The sequence below is a fragment of the Danio rerio genome, chromosome 7, assembly GCF_052040795.2.
Source record: "Danio rerio strain M-AB ecotype USA chromosome 7, GRCz13ab, whole genome shotgun sequence".
Taxonomy (NCBI): domain Eukaryota; kingdom Metazoa; phylum Chordata; class Actinopteri; order Cypriniformes; family Danionidae; genus Danio; species Danio rerio.
This window is the reverse complement of record NC_141027.1, coordinates 44,187,811-44,209,668: the sequence shown is the minus strand read 5'-3', so window position 1 is coordinate 44,209,668 and position 21,858 is coordinate 44,187,811. Positions and strand designations below refer to the sequence as shown.

At 35.2% G+C, this 21,858-nt stretch overlaps 1 long non-coding RNA gene across 5 annotated transcripts in view; it reads left to right on the top strand.

Moving 5' to 3' along the window:
* Nucleotides 1–21,612, top strand: part of LOC108190697 (uncharacterized) — a 138,928-nt gene extending 117,316 nt beyond the window's left edge. Inside the window, exons 3-7 of one of the 5 annotated variants that reach the window (XR_015496093.1) lie at nt 2,948–3,160; nt 3,262–3,317; nt 3,417–3,504; nt 18,681–18,743; nt 18,852–21,612. This is a non-coding gene — a long non-coding RNA (uncharacterized LOC108190697). Of the gene's footprint in view, nt 1–2,947; nt 3,161–3,246; nt 3,318–3,400; nt 4,451–18,680; nt 18,744–18,851 lie in introns of those variants that run through there. The other 4 variants (XR_015496096.1, XR_015496095.1, XR_015496094.1 and 1 more) reach the window with 4 other exon arrangements.
* The last annotated feature ends 246 nt before the right edge of the window (nt 21,613–21,858 follow it).

The window sequence follows — 21,858 nt, the reverse complement described above, 5'->3', positions numbered from 1 at the left end:
AGAAAAAAGCATCATAATGTTCACAAAACTGTTCAACAAGGCTCAGCACAGATGTGTGTGTGTGAGTGCTCTCTTTATTGTCCAAGTAATCAGTTCATGAGTGGCTTCAGCTGTGAGTGATTGCAATCAGACAGGTTCTAGGCCAGGTGTGTGAGTGGTGCATGACTGGATCTTGTAGTTATTTTGGTGGCTGATTTGTAGTTCTCCAGGAATCTGCATGGGCTAGATTGCTGGTGACTTTGACACTGAGTAATTAAGCATGTAGGTAAGGCAACATTCACACAGAACACGTCTTTGCACAAGGGTATCCAGACACCAAGAAATTGAAAAAGTTGAAATTCTTAAATAGTGTACTTCCACTGTCACATTGCGAGTGCAGAGGAGTGAGTGTTGAAGTTGCATATAGTGCATTGTGGGATTGAAAGTGACATAAAAAAATTTGAGAGAAGCCAAGAGCATCAGGATAGTTGGTCAACTTTAATTGAATAAATCAACATGTTATGTGTGAAAGAGCCTTAAGAAGTTAGTATATGTGAGTGAGTGAGTGAGTGAGTGAGTGAATGACTACTATTCTGTCATGTCATGGTGAAATTATATGTTAGTGGTTTGGCTAAATTTTTATTACTGATAAAGGACTACATGAACCACCCATCAATTTCATTTAAAGATGCAGTGATGTACCAAAAGTCTGATTGTGGATGAAAGCAGCCATACAGAATGTGTATGCCAACATGAGCAGAAGAGGGAGAGATACAACAAAGCGTAATCAAATCAAGTTCTGTAATCATCTGTGTGATTACAGTTCTCAGAATATGTAGAATATGACTATCATTCCAGAGTCAGCAGGAACTTCCAAGTCCATTATTACACAGATAGGGGAAGTTGGTGCTTATTTATTTGAAGTGATTGCCTGCTTGTAAATTGGTAATATTAAATACAATAGGCTACAAGACTTATTGCTGCAAATTTGCACATTTTTTTTTCTTCACAGAAGCTGTGCTTGTTTATCATAAGCATCTCTATCTGAGTGGATAATCTGTGCTTTTCAGATACCTTTTATTTGGACACAAAGCAATGTACATTTTTCATATGAAAGCATAAAGTAGATTGTGAAGACAAACGCGAGCAAAAAAGATACTAAATATTGAACTTAATGTTGATTCTTCTATGCACATGAATATTGCTAAACCATTTTTAAGCCAAACATTCATTCATTCATTTTCTTGTCTGCTTCCCGTTATTAATCCGGGGTCGCCACAGTGAAATGAACCGCCAACTTATCCAGCACATTTTTACACAGCGGATGCCCTTCCAGCCGCAACCCATCTCTGGGAAACATCCACACATTCACACACACACACACACACACACACACACACACACACACACACACACACACGCACACACGCACACACGCACACACGCACACACACACACACACACACACACACACACACACACACACACACACACTCATACACTACGGACAATTTAGAATTAACACAATTAGTTAACATGAACTATTAATTAACATGCTTAAATAGTCCTAAATTCACATTTACTAATTTAGTATTTTATTACATGTTTTTACAATCATATTGTCAGTCACACATTTCTGAACCCTGATGTCATTTTTCAAAACTCTGGACACAATGTATAACTGTTGACAAAATTGTTATTTTTTTGTTGACTCAACTCAAAGGGCTCTATTTTAACAATCTACGCACAAAGTCTAAAGTGCATGGTGCAAAAGCATTAACGTTATGTCCGAATCTACCCTTTTAAGTAGACTTTTTTAAGACAGAAAATAAGGTTTGTGCCACAGCAGCGCGAGTATAAAAAACGAGTCTCCTCCATTTGGCCTCTTGACTTTCTCCTTCTCTTCACTTTTACTCCTTACTCCTTTACTTTCATAAATAATGAAACGGTTTATACGCACTCCACTGAAGACATCCATTAACCTACACATTTCATCTTGTTGTCATTCAGCTCTAATTTCCAGCAAACAAATAAATAAACAATAATAATGAAGTGTTCTCAAAAATCTGAGTTATATCCAAACACATGTCCTATACTTATCTCCAAAACCCTAACAGGTGGACAAATCTAAACGTGCTTTTATTAAAACAAATATAAATATGCACATAATAAATATTACTACTACTACTACTACTACTACTACTAATAATAATAATAATAATAATAATAATAATAACATTAAAATAAAAATGCTAAGTGTTATATTTAATCTGAAAATCATTTTATATCTATCTAGTAGATATAAAATATTTTTTGTAATATTTTATTCCTTTATTATTATTATTATTTTTAATATGTAAAGATATTTGTGTATTGCTTTACTTTCTGTGTGTCTGCGCTGGACTTTAGACCAGCTTTTACTTGGTCAATTGTGCAGTTTATTTCAGTTCCTCAAAATAGCAATGCACCAACAATGCGCCTTAACACACCTGCTTTTCTGACAGGACCACCCATGAGTCCACAAAGTGGTGCAAATGGATTTGCTATTTAAGCAACGTGGCGCAAAACTTAAAAATTAAGGTTGCGTTGGACTAAAAATAGCAACAAATGCCAAACATATCTTACGCCTTATTGCGCTGGGTTTATGACAAAAACTTTTTCAAATGATTGGATGCAATACACATACAGTATATTAAAGATGCCTTGTTTACTGAACTAAAATCACCTGTTCAAAATGGCACAATTTAACATCAAATTATACCATTTCTAAATGCAACTGAAATACCAGTGTGTACATTTAATTAAAATGATACAACTATTAACTGATACAGTTTCTTAAAATGATTAGAAACAGTTGCTTTAGTCTTGGTGCATAGTTTTATGGATGTCATATTTCATCTTCATTGTTGATGGTTTCTATGGTCTTATGTATCACTTTTACAGACAATGTTTTTATATTTGTCATCAGTGTATGCAAGAAAGCCCAATCACAGCATCACAGCAGACCAATGTCAGGCATGGATTCACCATACCAGAAGGATCTTAACAAGATGCTTGGCTGATGAAAACATCCAATATGATGTGGCTGAGAATCTGAGAAACCTAGAAGACCTAGGTGACTACCTCTGGAAGCTCGTCAAGAAAATGCCAAGAGTGTTCAAAGCAGTAATCAAAGCTAAAGGTAGCTACTAGAATATGACATATTTTCAGTTGTTGCACACTTTTTTTTTTGGTTATGTACATAATTCCACATGTGTTAATTCATAGTTTTGATGCCTTCAGTGTGAACCTACAATTTTCATAGTCATGAAGATAAAGAAAACTCTTTGAATGAGAAGGTGTGTCCAAACCTGATGTGATCTAATAATCAGAAAATATTAATAATAATAATCATTCATTCAGTCATTTTCCTTCGGCTTAGTCCCTTTATTTTACAGGGATCGTCAAAGTGGAATGGATGGCCAACTTATCCAGCATATTTTTTTTGCAGAGCGGATGCTCTTCCAGCTGAATCCTAGTTCTGGGGTAAATCCATACACACTCATTCACACTCATACACTAAGGAAAATTTAGTTTGCTCAATTCACCTTTAGCGCATGTATTTGGACTGTGGAGGAAACCGGAGCACCCAGAGGAAACTATTGAGAACTTGGGGAGAACATGCAAACTCCTCACACAAATGCAAACTGACCCAGCTAAGACTCAAACCAGTGACCTTCATGCTGTGAGGCAACAGTGCTAACCACTGAGCCACAGTGTTGCCCAATAATAATAAATACAGTAATTGCTCATTAAAGTTCAATCTATTCAGTAAAAAATAAAGTTTAATATTGTATGTAAGCAATGTGCCCTTGTCAAACGCTCGCTCAAACAAATTACAGTGGTCTCGATCTAGTCTGGAAATGTGTCATGTCTGTCACCAGTTGTGTAATGGCACAATTCCAGACTCATTATCCAAGTCCAAGTTATACATGAATAAAAATGCTTTTACATAACTTCTTCATGTCTAGCAGGACATAACTGACAGAATAATGCCACAATCTTTCTCTGTAGCAGTCATACAGCAGCATCCTCAGTGCTGTCAAAACTGCTGGTAATATTTATGTTAAAAAAAAACTGTCATTGTAAAATCCATATGGCAAAATTCAACTGAAACCAGAAATGTTCCAGAAAGCATAATATGCATTTCCCTTTTATGTTGAAAACTGCACCCCAGATGAATGTAGTATGTGTGAGAGGGATCAAATGCTATATTCTGAACAATTTTATTTTCTTGGAATTCTTGCGTTTTGGCGTCAGATATCAACCCTCCTGAGTACCTAAACAGATTCCTTCCTTCAAACAGCACATTTAAGAGGTCCTCCAAGCTGAAAGAGTGTGATTAAATGCGTGGAAGCTGTTTTGAAGCGAAATATGAACTACTCACTGTTCAGTCCACTGATTCTTTGTTGTACTGCCCCGTCTTCTTCAGAAAAAAAGAAAGAAAAAAAATAAGCATTTTAATAGATTTCTGCCTCAGGCGGTTTGTCTTATTCAGTGAAATTCCAAAATCCCAGGGTCTCCGTTTATGATATTAGTAAATGTTTCATGCCAGACCTTATGAAATACTAATTCTCATACTGACATCTAGTGTTAGCCCATGGAATGGACGTCTTTTGAGCCTGTAACCATAGAAACACATAGACATAAAAGAAGTTGTCCAGACCTTTCGTGCAACGACCTGCTGCTAATCTTATACAAGGCTTCAGCGATTGGATAAATAAATTAGTATAAATAAATGAACACTATTACTACAAACACAACCATTGCTAACAGACACCACTTCTCTGCTACTGTTGTTGCTGCCTACTGCTAGAGCTAAAAAATATATATATATATATATATATATATATATATATATATATATATATATATATATATATATATATATATATATATATATTCAGACTTTTAAATAAATCTGTAGGCCTACTGCTGCTTTCCACCATTTAATGGTTACAAATGAGTTAACAGTGCTATAAGCCTGTAACCAGGGAGGGAGGTTAGGAAAACCCACCCCTTACTGACAAAAGTCCAGAATTTGTCCCAGAGCTAAGTTTTTTCTATTTTGACTGCTATAGGCTACCATTACAAATAGTAAAAATAGTCCATTGAAAAAGGCTTTACGACCAGCAGAATCCTGTTGGCTGTCGCTTCGGCAGGACTTAAGCCAGAGGTGTCCAAAGTCGGTCCTGGAGTGCCGGTGTCCTGCGGATTTTAGCTCCAACTTGCCTTAACACACCTGCAAGGATGTTTCTAGAAAGCCTAGTAAAAGCTTGATTAGCTAACCCAGGTGTGTCTGATTGGGGGTGGAACTAAACACCGGCCCTGCAGGACCAAGTTTGGACATGCCTGACCTAAGCTAATCAGTTTTGGCCAATGCTAACAAATATTTTCATTTTAAAGTAAGAGAAGTCTTATTTCTGGGTTATTTTAAAAATAAAGAATTTATTTATTTATTTATTCTAAATCTTGGACCTTATTGAAAAAAAATATAATAATAATAATTAAATAAAGTTGAGAAGCACCAAAAGCGGATCATAATGAATTTGAATACTTTTTTGGCTATTGTTGCTGTCTATGAATTTACTAATATACTTTTTTATAGGAGAAGATAACAAAAAATCTGATGAATGACAATAGGCCACAGTTTGTTTGTTTTTATTATTATTATTATTATTATTATTATTATTATTATTATTATTATTATTATTATTTAAAACAGATTCCTTTTTTTAGATTCCTTTCGTTTTTGTAATAAATTTGTATTTTATAAATATATATTTTTCATATTTTTTTATTCTAAATCTTTAGGAATGTTTTTGCTACATCAAAAAGTGTAGTTATTATGACCATCCAACAAGCTAAAAAAAAAAAAAAAAAATATATATATATATATATATATATATATATATATATATATATATATATATATATATATATATATATATATATATATCACTAAAATGCACTATTTCAGTCTCATAATAAAATAGAAAAAGAGGCGTATACTTGCAAAAAGGTCCACTTTTTGAGAAAAAAGAACTACCCCTTACACCAGGCTGGTTACGGGCCTATGAAATCTTTGTACAGTATGGTGTGTCTAAAACAGGGGTGCCCATGTTTTCTTATCAAGGGCCAAAAACCAAACCTGATTGAGGGCTGTGGGCCTTTCCATGAGTATCTTATAACTAATGCAGTACATTTATAAAAAAAAAAAAAAAAAAAAGGAAAATGAATTTATTACAGTAAAAACAATGTTGTTAATGACACAATGGAGTTCAATGCTGAATACACTAAGCTGCCAACTGCCAGCTGCCACTCCTTTGCCTTGATTTGCTCGATGACGTCTTGTGAATTACCATCTATGCGTTGCCTGACAGTATTTACATTTTTTTTTTCAAAATCAGATTCATTTACAAAACAAAACAAATTACAAAACAAACAAACACAAGGTTACATTAAATTCAAAACAACTTTCTTTGCCAAAGATATTCACTCTAACCACCTCCTCATCATTTTTCCTCTCTTCTTAAATGGGATAGTGGGTCAAATCAAAGGTTAGAATGGGCCAACTTTGGCCTGCAGGCCCTAGTTTGGATGTCTCTGATCTAAAGCATATTGGTCAAAAGTTTATGGTATCCAGTCATGCTTTCTGTTTTCCATTATCAAGGTAAATGAGCACAGTAAGACTTTAGGAGATTTTTCTGATCTAGGGTATGGAACACACCATCATCTTATTAATTTATTTATTCATAATCTATTTTTTTAATAATATAATTAATGAATATTATCTGATGCTACTACTACTACTACTACTACTACTACTACTACTACTACTACTACTAATAATAATAATAATAATAATAATGATTTTACAAAAATAATAATACAATAATAATTTAATTATTATAATATAATATAATTTAATATAATTTAATATAATATAATATAATATAATAATATTAGTAATATAATAATAATAAAATTAAAATAATAATAATAATAGTAGTAATAATAATAATAATAATAATAATAATAATTCATTCATTTTCTTTTCAGCTTAGTCCCTTTATAATAATAATAATAATAATAATAATAATAATAATAATAATAATAATAATAATAATAATGATGTAATATCATCTTTTTCCCCCACAGCAATTGTGTGACTGATTGGTGTGATGCAAGGGAATAAAGCATTGCTGAAAGCAGAGTAATAAACCAGAATATGGAGCCAGTTGCTTTATATTCTAGCAGTGACTGTCTGAACTACAAAATGTTTTTTATTGCATACTTGTGGTGAATCTCATGGGAAGCGATTACACACACCACCCTGCTGTTGAATGCCGATCCCAATTCATACTCTCATCTTCCGTATATACACACTTCACACATGTAACCTGAAGGCTTTGCAGAATGTTGGATTGGATCCAGCTGATATACAGTCTTACTGTGATCTGTGACTGGAGTTCTATCACTAAAGCACATATTCCAAGTGCTTACTTTCTCTCCCTGGATAAACTACTGTTATATTCTGGCTTCATTAATAGAATCTCAGTGACTATGCACTGCCTAAAATTTAATAAAAATACAGCCTAAATGTGTTGTACCTTTTGTCGTGGCACATTACATGTCAGTGGTCTGCTGGAATAAAGGCACAAGGGTACAACTAAAAGAGCTTTCTTTTATATGCACAAAACATTCAAGTCTATGGGTAAATTGCTGTCCTACTTCTGTCATTCAGGTTTAGAATTTGATGGTGTGTACGTGTGTGCTTTAAGCTGTGCTAAAACTGACTACCAAAACTGAAAACTTACAGAGAATACTTTGTAGTGTGCAAATATTTTCTGGAAAATAAACAATATTAAACAGATTTTTTTTAAGAGATACACAGACTCAATCTGTCTATCAATCTGTCTCACTTAAATACATGCATTAATAACATATCAACATCTGAATATGAACTGAAAATGAAAAGCATCTCATCTCAATATTGAAATAATATCTTGAAATGGCTTGAATAACTTTGCTGTTCAACGCAGCACTGTGTACAGTTGAAGTCAGAATTAGTAGCCCCCCCTTTGAATTTGTTTTCTTTTTTAAATATTTTCCAAATTATGTTTACCAGAGCAAGGAAATTTTCACAGTATGTCTGATAATATTTTTTTCTTCTGGAGAAAGTCTTATTTGTTTTATTTCAGCTAAAATAACAGCGGTTTTAAATTTTTTAAAAGGCATTTTAAGGTAAAAATTATTAGCCCCTTTATATATATTTTAATAGTCTATAGAACAAACCATCATTTTACAATAACTTGCCTAATTACCCTGACCTGCCGAGTAAACCTAATTAATCTAGTTTAGCCTTTAATTGTCACTTTAAGCTGTATAGAAGTGTCCTGAGGAATATCTAGTAAAATATTATTTACTGTCATCATGGCAAAGATAAAGTACATGAGTTATAAGAAATGAGTTATTAAAACTATTGTGATTAGAAATGTATCGAAGAAATCTTCTCTCCGTTAAACAGAAATTGGGGAAAAAATAAACAGGTAGAATAATAATTCAGGGGGGTAATAATTCAAAATTTTTTTTAATCCTTAAAATTATGCCAAGAAATAAAATTATAGTGGTAGAACAACCTCTAACTTACCCCACTCATTCCTGCCAGCAGTACCAAGGACACATATAAATGCTCCAGAAAGGAACAGAGCAATCTGCCACACGTCACATGTCCATAGCTTGGGTAAAGTTAGCCTAAAGTAAATTGTGAGGCACAATGATCTAATATAGAACCAACATGAACCCCAACTGGTTGCCATGTGATATTTGTTGAACAAAGTGTAGTGTAGTGCAGTGTTTCTCAACCATGTTCCTGGAGAACCATCAGCACTGCATGTTCTCCTTTGTTTGTCACACCCATTTCAGGTCTTTCCATCTCTGCTAATGAACTAAATCAGGTGTGTTTGGTTAAGAAGACATGGAAAATGTGCAGAGCTGGTGGTTTATCTGCTTTAGGTAGGCTGAAAAACAGTGTAGATTCCTTCACCATCATGAGTCCACTAGATCCTTTCAGAGGTGAACCCAGTTCTGTGAGTTCATCAACTCCTCCATAAACTGAGGCATTCAGCGGTGCTTCAGACTGAGCTGAGCTAAGTTTGATGAGCTGTTGTCCGGTGTCGGCAAGAACATTTCCCCTCGGGACACTAACAACAGGCACATTATAATCATGCCCCTACAAGAGCAAGCTATAGATTGGTTAAAGGGGTGGTCCAGAATGTTATTTTTAAGGCTTGGTTGTGTTAATAAGATGCAAAGCAATGTGTGCTCATGTTTAACTTGAAGGAAATCGTGTTATTTTTTCATAAATCTCACTTTGATTATACACAGCTACTCAGCTAACATGAAAACGACTGTCATATTTCCTAGTTCCTCTAAAAGGCCCACCCTCAAGTGACTCTGATTGGTCATCATCATAATATGCTGTGATACGCCGATCGGCTTCACGTCACGCCCTGACAAGCACGCGCGTTTTGTGTAAACAGTCAGTCAGTCAGTCAGTCAACACGTGTCTGTAACGAGTGAAAATGGGATGCGGCTCCTTTAACTGTTTCTGTGCCTTTTAGTGTGTTTATGCGTGTATACGATGAAGTATCTGTAACACGAGAAGCGCATGTGCGCGGGAGAGATTTTTATTGTTCTTTTTCTCTCATGCTCGGATTAAGTTATTTTCTGTGGTGACAGAATAAAGCACAAGATGTGAGATGAGACCTTTGTGAGCCTGGATTGATTTGTTTTTGATGTTACACTCCAGTTGGGAAATCATTGCTGTATTTTTTTTAAATCAATGCGTTACAGGACGTCTTTCATGCATATGCGGAATATGCCTGTGTAAGTAACATGAATCGTTCACATATCTTTTGCGACTTTATTGTCCGAGTTGTAAAACGCATAGCATAGCTGCCTATAGAGAGAAATTCTGCCGTCTCACACAGAGAGACGCAGGTGCTGGCCAAGAGTGCGTGTATGTGTATGTGTGTGTGTGCGTTTACAGCCGTTTGATAAATATGGATTTGTAACGTTAGCTAAGTCGTTAGCGGTTACCATAATTTCCCGTTGTTTACATCTTTGCTACAACACACCGTTAAAGTTAGACACTGTACATGTCATGATCAATTTTAACAAATAAAAACACTTACAGGTCATGACTCAGAGTTCACAGCGTCTCCTTGCTCCATCTTTGAGAAGATTTTAACTGAATCCAGCACTGAACTGGGAGAGATTCTGGAAGCTGTGTTTTGTCAAATCATGCTTGCTATGTATTTTATAGTTCTCTGGAACATAATTAATATTGAACTGTAAGCACTTCTGTGTTTGGGTCGTGTCATTTGGAAGCCCAACAACAGAAACAGAACAGCTCTGTGGAAACAGCAGGATGGCATTTCTCTCTCTGCAGTAACGTTACAGCGCCTCTGGCCACGGCCTTTACCTGCGCAGTGTGGGATGCGCAATAACGAACTTTTGTGATCTCACAGGGGGCGGAAGTATTTTTTGTAGTCCCCAAAATTCGTTAATTGTAGGCGTTGCTAAGCTAACTCTGTACAAATCAAGGTCTCCCTTTGCATTAAACTTTGAATATTTTACATTCAGAGATGCTGTTTATGTTCACACAGATACATTACACATCAACTGAAGTTTAAAATATAATATCGTAGTGGACCACCCCTTTAACACTGTAGGAAAATCCACTGAAGATTTTCCAACTCAAGTGCCTTGCGCAATTCATGTGGCAAGCACGTCAAATGCGCAAAACACTCAACTTGTGCTGCTTCATTTGCACAAATCACAGCGCAGGATGTCTATTCGTATCTTTGCATTGACAACTTGTAAATCCCTAGCGCTTGATGCTTTATCTGCATCTGTTGTAAACAGAGCATAACACGAGTTGTTTTACTTGGTATGTAGTGCAGCACTTAAATATTATCAGTACATCTGTGTTCTATAGACCATTTCAATGTGGTCATGTCATTGGCCCATGAACATTTCCTGCTTATTAAACTTCATAGCTGTAACAAGAGGCAATTAAATCATAACTTAATGTAAAAAACAGCTATCATAACGTCATTTATCAGTATGTGGCTCTTTTAGGATTCTCGGAAGCTATAGAGATTAAAAATTTTAAAAAATGTATCGGAACCATTGTTTTTGTTTCCATCTCTCAAAATAGTCTATATACTGTAGTATTATAAACTAATCAGGAACAACATTTATGTTGATCCTGGAACAACATTCCAATCAACCAATCAGATTAAAGAGATGAATTTACCATTTATGTTAAGTTTAGGCTTACAGTTATGGTTATGTGCGTCTACACAATTCTTTTCCAATCACTAATAACTGAATAATTAGCTCACATAATATTAATTATTACTAATAAAAATAGTAATAATTAACAGTTAGGTTTAGGAGGATGTGATTACACCATGTGGAACATTATTATTAATGTTAATAATATTATGTTGACCCTTGAACATAGCTTAAACCTAACTACAAATTATTCCCAAAATCAGAGATTTAAAATCAGATGATGTAGAATAACAAAACCATAACTGTAAGCCTAAACTTAACAAACAGTAAACGTATCCTTTAATGCTGATTGGAATGTTGTTTAAGTATGAACAGAGATGTCGATCCAGGAACATGTCCTACTTGGTGAAATCACACTAACTAGGGTTAAGGGTAGGAATTAGGAATGGATTATATTTTTGAACAAGAATTATGTTCCAAGATCAGCACCAATGTTAATGCAGAATCACATTCTACTAGGAAAAATCACACCTACCCTCTGTTTCAAGGTATTTATTGGGTCAAACTAATTAAATAAAACAAATAAATTAATTCTGTTTAAATTAAATAAGCATAGGTGCCCCTCCCCCACCCCTCTCTCTCTCATGTTAGAAAATGTATTGACTGCAAAGAGAGCTTATGTTACGCATTATGTTTATTTTCTTCGTCACTCTTGAAATCTCTCAGTCCTGGGAATTGTTCCCCATTGTGCAGCGAGGCCTGAGGCAGCAATGGATAGATCTCATTTTTGAGCTATATAAGGCGACTGCCTAATCTACAATCGCATGAAAAAGTAAAGTAGATTTTACTACTTCAAAGAGCCATTTCATCCTGGAGATTTCTGCAATCATTTGTTAATATTGGGTTTAACCTTTTATACCCTCTGTTCCTTGTTTACTCTGTCAATTTTTCAAACTTTTTCTTCTCATTGATACTTATGCTCAGTGCCTGAACTGAATAAAAATATATAGGCTTATCGAGTTGAAAATTGAGGGGCAGACTTTTGGGATGAGGGATGAAATAAGCCATTGCAATAGCTCACAAATTTTACTTGCCAATATTAAAACTTATGTAGCTTGAACACAATCAGCCAGAGGAGTTGGGTGAAATTGAAGGGATGTGACATTATTGCATCTTAACGGCTACACAGTATTTGGCAGCACTTCATTTTACAATGTGTATGTAAATGCTATATACAGTTGAAGTCAAACTTATTATCCCTCTGATTTATGTTGTCTTTTTCACATATTTCACAAATGATGTTCAACAGAGCAAAGAGTTTTCAGAGTAATTCCCATTTTTTTTTCCTTCTGGTTAAATTCTTATTTATTTTGTTTTGAATATATATATATATATATATATATATATATATATATATATATATATATATATATATATATATATATATATATATATATAGATAGATAGATAGATAGATAGATAGATAGATAGATAGATAGATAGATAGATAGATAGATAGATAGATAGATAGATAGATAGAAAGACAGACAGACAGACAGACAGACAGACAGATAAATAGATAGTATCTTGAAAATATCTAGTAAAATATTATTTACTGTCATCATGGCAAAAATAAAAGAAATCAGTTAATAAAAACTAGTTATTAAAACTATTATGCTTAGAAATGTGTTCTCGCATTATAGTTAAATGGGTTCTCGCATTAGAGATATGATTTACCTATCAGATGAATACAAAAACACATAAATAACCAGATTTCCTTATCATCTTCGCCGTGAGGAATACCCCCATCTACTCCTACTCCTTCCCCTCTTTCGTAGACTAATCCAGGACAGGGCAGCGTGGTGGTGCAGGGGCTAGCACTGTTGCCACACAGTAAGAACGTCACAAGTTTAAGTCCTGGCTGGGCCAGTTGGCATTTCTGTGTGGTGTTTACATATTCTCTTTTTGCTTGTGTGGGTTTTCACCAGCTACTCCAGTTTCCTCTCACAGTCCAACGACATGCAGTACAAGGGAATTGAATAAAACAAATTGGCACAGTATATGAGTGTTTTAGTACTGGACATTCACTGCATAACCGTTGGCAGTTCATTCCGCTGTGGCAATCCCTAACAGGAATAGGTTGAGCGGACGAGTTCGGGGGAGCTCTCGAGACATACCTGAGCTCAGATTCCTTTCTCTCCCGATGAAACGGAATGGAGCTCAAGAATCTCCTGAGCTCAGGGCTCTCTCCCAGGACAGCATGCCAAACATGCTTTATTATCAATCATCAGCTAAGCGTGAAATCTTGAAACAGAAATTTGGGGAAAAATATATACCTGGCGGGGGGCTAATGATTCAGGAGGGCTAATCATTCTGACTTTGACTGTACATGGTTAATTACTATATATACTGTAAAAAAAAAAATCCTGGTTGCCTTAATTTTTTTAAGCTGAATCAAATTAACCTCATGAGTCCATTGAACTTATATTATAACTGAAAATAGCTTGCATAACATATTGAGTTAGAACATTATTAACTTACTATTATTAACTAAAATACATTACTATGATAAAAATGTTTGCTGATATTTGCTAATTGATCATTACAGTGTAGATAATTCTAACACTGGATCTTTACCCTCAACCCATATGGTACTTTCTAAGTAAATAAAGTGTAACCCTAGATTTTTCCCTAGACGTTTGTCACCTGAAAGTGCTACACTCAGAAATAAAGGTACAAAAGCTGTCGCTGGGGTGGTACCTTTTCAAATGGTACACTTTTATACCTTTCAAGTTAACTTTTTAGCTTAAAGGTACATATTTATACATAAAAAGTACAATTGTGTACTCCATAGTACCTTAAAGGTACAAAAATGTCCCTTTAAGGTACCAATGTGCCCCTGTATAGTACACAAGTGACAGCTTTTAACCTTATTTTTTTTGTGTGTAGAAACTAATAATGAACTGACATTCATATAAAACAAGTTTATTAGGCACACAAAATAAGTACCATAGAACATCGATCAATAAATAAGTATTTTAAAAATGAGACGTTTTACAACCATTGGCCTTTGTGTTAATTCATCTCTTTTGAAAATTGCAAGACAACATTTAACAGGTCCCAATTATGGGATATCACAAAAACCTCTTCTGGCTCATTAAAAAACTGAAATAAATGAGCTAACCTGAAATAAATGATATAAAATTCCATCCTAAATTGTAATAATTCACTGCTCTGTGACACTTTCCATTATGCTCCAGGTTAATCAAATCTCACACGCGTTTTATCAAATGCTAATATGCTGGCAAGCTTGAGAAAACAAACAGTGAGTAATGACTCTCGCAACATTTACAAAGGTTTTAACAAAGTCATATCCAATATTTGCATTTTGTAAATTAAATGGCACAAATTGGAACTGTGGGAGTTTGATTTATGATCCGTCACTGGCACGTCTTACAGTTAAAAGTTTGTAAATTAATTGCTATTCTCATATGTCTAATTATAGGTGTCCGCCTCAAATTACATTAATTAATATCCATAGGCCTACTGGATATAGCAGCCAGAACCAATCAATTACATTTGCCGCTTTAGTTTCTTAAATTATTATATTTGTCAGAATATCACTGGCTCACACAACTGGGGGATACAGAATTAAGACATTCAGACATACCAACATTATTAAAACATTACAGAAGAGGAGACATTTGTGATTAAGCTTGGAAAACTGAAGGCCAAAGCATGTCTTATTTTACACTTTATTTAATATCATAAATATTCAAAATAGAAATATTAATTTTAGAACATTAATATGATTGTTGTTCAACTATATGTTATTGAGTTTAGTAAAATAAATACAATTATAAATTATAATAAATACAAAAATAGGTATTAAAATAAACAAGTGCATAAGGAAGGAAGGGAAAACTAAAAAGAAAAAAATATCCTCCTTCTCGCATCATTTGAGGCAGATGTGAACCAGTTGTCTTTTTATTTTTTTAAGTGCTATTCCAGGTCTGGCTGTACCTGCGTGTCCACTGAGACCTGAGTCTCCTTGACCACTTCACCTTGTGTTTGCTGGCATTAATTTCTGTGTGACATGAGCTGGTGCCTGATCATAGCAATCAGGTGTCCCAAGAGCACGCATGTATAGCGGTCAGAATAACAACTGTGATGTCTTTTAGTCAACAGCAGATGGCAGTCTTGATCTATTTTGTCTAGCACAACCTTGCACCCTTGCCTTTTGCCTTCAGAGTGGTCAGACTTGCTATCAACACACAAATGATTTTTTTTTTTTTTTGTATCACCTCAATGAAATATGTAATATAAAACAATCTGATAATTTCTAAGTATGAGAAATAGGTTTTAAAGATTAGTACATTTGTAGCTTAGATATAAGCTGAGAGTGTCTAACTACCAAAGCTGGGTTTTCTTTGTATTTATTTATTACTAATTTAAGCTGTGAATTTTATAATTCATTCTGCTTTTAACCCCAAAGCCATTCCAGCATGCTTTTTTTTTGTCCTACTTCTTAAGGCACAAAGCCAGGTTTCTGGTATAACGCCTGGAGTAAACAAAGTCCCCTTTTGTGACGCACTCTGGGCAAGTGACCCATTTTCGCCACATGTTAATGAAAAAAGAAATCATCTGTGCATGAAATAAATAAATACTCTCAGATGTTCAGCTACATCTCACATCTACATTAACAGATGAGCTTAAACTCGACACCCATCTTCAATTTCTCCAGAAATGACCTTGTCCTTCTCATGATTTTCTTGCTTTATTTTGTATGGCTGTGGGAAATCAATCTCCAGTTGTTTTCCCTCTATTTAATACGATGAGGGGTCAAGCACTGGCATTAATCAGAACAGATGCAGATCTAGGTAAGTGCCAATGGAGAGTCTCTAGAGTGTGTTCATATCTGCCGCACGCCGATGTTTCGCACGCTCTGAGCACAGAGGAAAGGAGACCAGACGTCAGGTGGAACTTTCTAACCCAGCGCTGTCATCAACACCCACACCAGGCCCGTTACAATTAATTTGCCATCGCCAAAAGGCCCTAGCACTTCAAAAAGCTTCTTATCCTGCTCCATCAGGCCCGGAAACATGCTTGCTGACTATAATATTCAAGGGGTCCTTGATTATGATTTCACTCATTTAATTTACTACATGTACACTGTAAAACCCAACAGTCAACTTTGGAAAATTAAATAAGTGTAGTTAACTCAAAATTGACTGAAAGTTAATTCTGCTGATTTGAAAAGTGTTTTGAACTCAGTCTTAAAGGTAATGAGTTAATTAAACACTTTAATATTTCAATTTACATGCAGTAAGTTTACAGTACTCATATAGATTAGTTTTTTTTTTTTTTTTTTTACTCAAATGGTTTGTTGCAATCAATTTCCTCAAACGGCTTGAGTTTGGCCTTAATTTATTGAGCTTTACAGTACTCAGTTGGTTTGGGTTCTCTTCATTTATTGGGTTTTACTGTTCTCAAATTGCTTCGCTTACTCGAATGGATTAAGTTCACAGTACTCACTAGGATTTTTTTCTTTTTGGTTAGTCACAATCGGTTTCCAACGGTTTGAGTTACCTTAACTTTTTGGGTTTTACAGTGTAATGTTGCTTGGTGAGCACAAACAACATCTGCAAGTTACGAGACTAAAAATTAAATGTGAAGGGAAATATTGTCCTTTACAGAACTCACTGCCACAGAAAGAGAGTCTAGATATACCTATGCATAGCTAAAGAATAATAGTTCAGTACAAGAAAATAGATGTGCTCATGCAAATCAATTGAGTATAAAACAGGCCACATAGAACAAAACACTGACTTTAAAGTTTCACATGAGATCATGTACACCCCAGCAGCATTTGACTGGCCACAATGTTAGTGAGTTTACAACAGTTTGTATTTTGTTATCTTGTATTTTTTTTTTATTTTTTTTTAAAGTTTGACAAAGCTTATTATGTGGGACTCTTATTTTGAAAAAGAAATCAGCCATTATAGAGCTCTCAGGTAACCAGGCATGTTGGCTGTTTCTCAATATGCATTCTTTAGCGGTCTTGCATCCTTGTGTTCTCGTATAACGTCATCATCAGCTGCCGAAGTTCAGTTCCAATTCTCAAGACCGCAAGAACAGAGGACACGTGAAACTTCCCGGATGTGTTCTTGATATCGAGGACGCATCGATGCAGATTTGAGCACCATACTCGCACTAAAATACCCAGAAGTCATTGCGACTGGAGGTGACAAGTGCAGTATTTTATAGATTTATTATTAAAGTTTAGATATATCACTTTTTTGGAGTTCCCCTAAATGAAACGGTGAATATAAACATTACCAAGGACATCTTAATAAAGGAATAAACACATTAAGGGTGTTTGTTTGCTGAAATTCATAGGAAAATCTGTTTTATTTATATTGTGCAGTGTATATTTATAATGTTTTTATGCAAAGTATATATTTTGAAAAGGGGAAAATCAATAAATCCCTGTATGAATTATGTAATATTTAAATAATTTTCCATTTAAAACTCATGAATGTCACGTGACCATCAGGAAGAACGCAGCATCTCATTTCTTACAGGACGTGTTCTCTGTCCTTGTGGTCTCCCGAGCTTGTTCTTCTGAGAACACCTGGCAAGACTGTCTCCACAAGAATGCAAGTCCGTTCTCTGCGTTCTTGGAATTGAGAAACAGCCGTTGCCTCTAATCTCATCTGAGCTCATTGCCAAAGAACATAATTCAGGACAAACTGATTATACAAGGTGATTAAAAAAAAATACCACAACTTTCAGGTTGATGTCACTCGAGTGTCTGGAGGGGGTCATATTGGACTTCTATGAACTTGTTTTTTACTAAAAAAACTTTGTTAAGTACTCTTTATATTGGTTAATTACTCAAGGTTTCATCATGTTTCTTTGATGAAATACAGGTTTTCAAAGGTTTGGTATTTTTTTTAATTACCATGTATATTTATTCAGCCCCCAAGCCCCTGAAAAAGCATAAGGTCTGTTTAATGACTTTGTATTTTCTTAGGTTGTTGTGTGCTTTGTGAACTTTGCCATGTATGTTTGTACTGAGACAATATACGTGTGTTTGTAATAAGGCAACATACACATGTACATACACATGTAAACTGATAAAAAAAAGGGTTTAATGGATGTTTATACATTTTATCACTCAGCTTAAGTTTGTTCTTTTTTTCCACACCACTACATACATTCAATTAATATGCTTACCTATCAACCCTCCCGTTTTTCCCGAGATTCTCCCATATTTTACAATTAGTTTGCGCTATCATCCTGATTAAGTATTTTCCTGTATTTCTCTTTTTTTTTTTTTTTTCCCTATGAAGGCTGGTAATAAACATCAAAGAGCCGGTTGTTCCTATACGCAACCCATACCACCGAACCACCAGGTAACACCCCTTGCTCCTAAATGTGAATCTGTTCTGCTTTCATTTTATTTCATGGAAACACTTAAAATAAATATAAATACTGCATGATTCCCTTCATTTCCATTACAGGTGCTGTTGCTCCTATGCAATCTTCAAAACAGTCAATTCCTGTAGCGGTGTGTGACTGTCAGCTGCCCCATAGTGATAAATAGATGCTGTTTCCCAAATGGACTCTGTACATGCAATTTGAAGCGGAGCAAAAGTGGACACTCTGGATTTTGGGTTAATGTTTGAACAGACATTTACACATAATAATATAATAATAATAATAATAATAATGATGATGCAGTGTCATTGATGCGATCCAAGACTTGTGAAGATATGATCCCAAGGTATTCATAATCTTGGACCTGATGATGGTCATGGAGGAATGGAGTGCATGAGACTGATTGCTGAAAGAGCACAGGACAAATGAGTCCCTGCATTAAATCCGTGGGCCAGCCTGACCTCCCACCAGTGCCCTACCAACACCTGCAGCTTCTCCACGATGGACATCCTGCTTCTCCAGCCTCCGGTGCCTAGACTGCAGCTCCACACAGGAAGTTTGGCCGGAAGAATAATAGTCATGCCCAACAGAGCCTGGTTTCTCTCAAGGTTATTTTTTTTCCTTCACTTTGCCAATTGGTGATTTTTTTTTTTTTCCTCCCACTGTCGCCATGCACTGGTTTGCTCAGATCGGGACTTGTGGAGCTGCACTCTAGCTGGGAAACAATTTTTTTCTTAAATACGCATAAAAAGTTAGGAAAGCAATGGAATGCTTTCATTACAGATTTGTGCAATTTTAAAGTGACACCTCTGTTAATGTCAGCAAACGAAAAATCTAAATCCCTTATTTTTACATGCCAATGTTGACAGGTATTCAAATGGTGCTAAAATGAGAAATTAAATGTCGGGTGGTTCATGATTTTGTCCTCTGGGGAACAATTAGATACTACAATAAACTTCATTTTGGGATTGTAATATCAAGAACCATAATATTTACAAAAGTCCTACCCCTACGTGAAACTTTTTCTCAAAACATGCAGAGGCTTTAGGAGAACCAGAACACAGTGGGTCAGCTTACCAATCAGAACCCATTGCATAACTCTGAGGAACCAAGAAGTCAACAGATATTTTTAGGTGAAAAAGAAGATAAATAAAAAATAAAATATGTGAAAACTTTTTTAAGCATGAGCACATGTGCATGTGCACGCTATGAACACAATCAAGCCTCAAAAAATAGCTTATTGGCCACCTCTTTAAATCACCTTACAGTACGTCTGCCAGCAATGCCAGCTGTTGAATGACAGCAACATTTAAGATTTGATCCAAACCAATTATATATGCATTTCAGTGGCATATCAGTCACTTTCATTCTTGTCATCAAATGACCTTGCTTCCGCCGAAAGCATCTCCTAATGACACCATAAACTTGCTTTCAATATTAGAAAAAAAAAAAGTATATTTTCTGTCTGCTTGAAGTCTTAAAAAGCACAAAGAAAAAGGGAGCCTGGATAAACTTCATCCAGACAGACCGCTTTTTTATCTAAATGGAATCAGTCACCCAGCGTTATTAAACAGTGAATGGACACGCTAGAATTGTGCGCTTTGTGGTGCTGCGGCAGAAATAGCCTGCCAGCGCGCCTTAGTGAGCCACGCTCATATTTATTTATTCGGCTGTACCCAGAAACACATCTGATGCTCCTGGGCAGTGGCCTCTTCCTGCTATCAAAGACCATCCCCCAATGCAGTTCAAAAGATGGATGGTCTCGGGGGTGGGTCGTCATGAAAGGTAAGATCAAAAACACAATGGGCCGTCCAGCTGCCCAGCCGGTCCTCGAGAGGAAGAGGAAGGGCTGCTGATCTTTGTGGGGGGAAAGTTGACAGGCTTCATTTGTCAGGTCTGCTCAAGCTGCCCTGCCCTGGCACTCGGTATCGGCTCTTTATTGCAAATATCCCTTTATAGGAGATACTAGATACACTTAGAGCATATACAGTATATAGGAAATAGTTTTTCAAAAAAAAAAAAAAAAATATCTGAATCAGATTATTCCAGATTTGGAAATCCCATGCTTTGCTATCCAGGATTAACTGATTTTTTTTTACTTTTATGATCACTGTGATCCAAGTACTAGGGCTGGCCGATTTTTGGCCTAAAATCGAAATCTTGATTAATTGAACATTTAAACTTGATTACGATTAATTAACGATTATTTTATTTATTTATTTATTTATTTTATCGTTTTGCCCTCATTGTTCAGTGACAAGTTTTGGACTGTAGGCTATATATGAAGAGTTCAGATGCAAAAACCTCTAAACCCATTAGACCTCTTTTCTTGTAAATGAGCATTTTCTATCAGGCTCCTCTGATAAGATTTAGAAGTTTCATTTTATATGTAAAAAAAAATTATTAGTTGGCAAATAAAATACCTTTTTTTCAAATTTGTCATTTTAGAGAATTCTTTGTTTTTTAACAATGTAAATTTTGTTTTGCGCCAAAACCAGCTAAATCCACGTCTGCTTTATATGCAAAACCCTCTAAATCCATCTATTGGAACAAGACAAATACTAGGACTGGGCGATTTGGCCTAAAATCTAAATCTTTATTAATTAAACATTTTAAATTGATTATAATTAATAAACGATTATTTTATTTATTTATTTTATGCTTTTGCCCGAGTAGTTCAGTGACAAGTTTTGGACTGTATATATGCTCATTCAAGTGAGAGATTTTTTTAATGAGGAATGCTATACTTGATTTTAAAATTGAATCAAACACACACTATCTACTATCTATGATCATTTATTGAACATCAACGCTAAATAACTGAAAATAAAACACACAATGCCTAAAATGCGGCTCTCTGCGCCACTCACTGTCGTCACTGCTACCAAACCAACTAATCACAAAGCATGCGCTACGTGTTGTTATGACATGTAAGTACATTTTTTGAAAGGTGCACGGGTATGCGAAGGCTGTGCTGGACTGCACATGTGCCCTTGGCAGAAGTATAATATTATAATAATTTAAAAGGTATAAATCATAATTTACATTTATTTATTTTCTTTTTGGGTTATAGTCCCTTTATTAATCTGG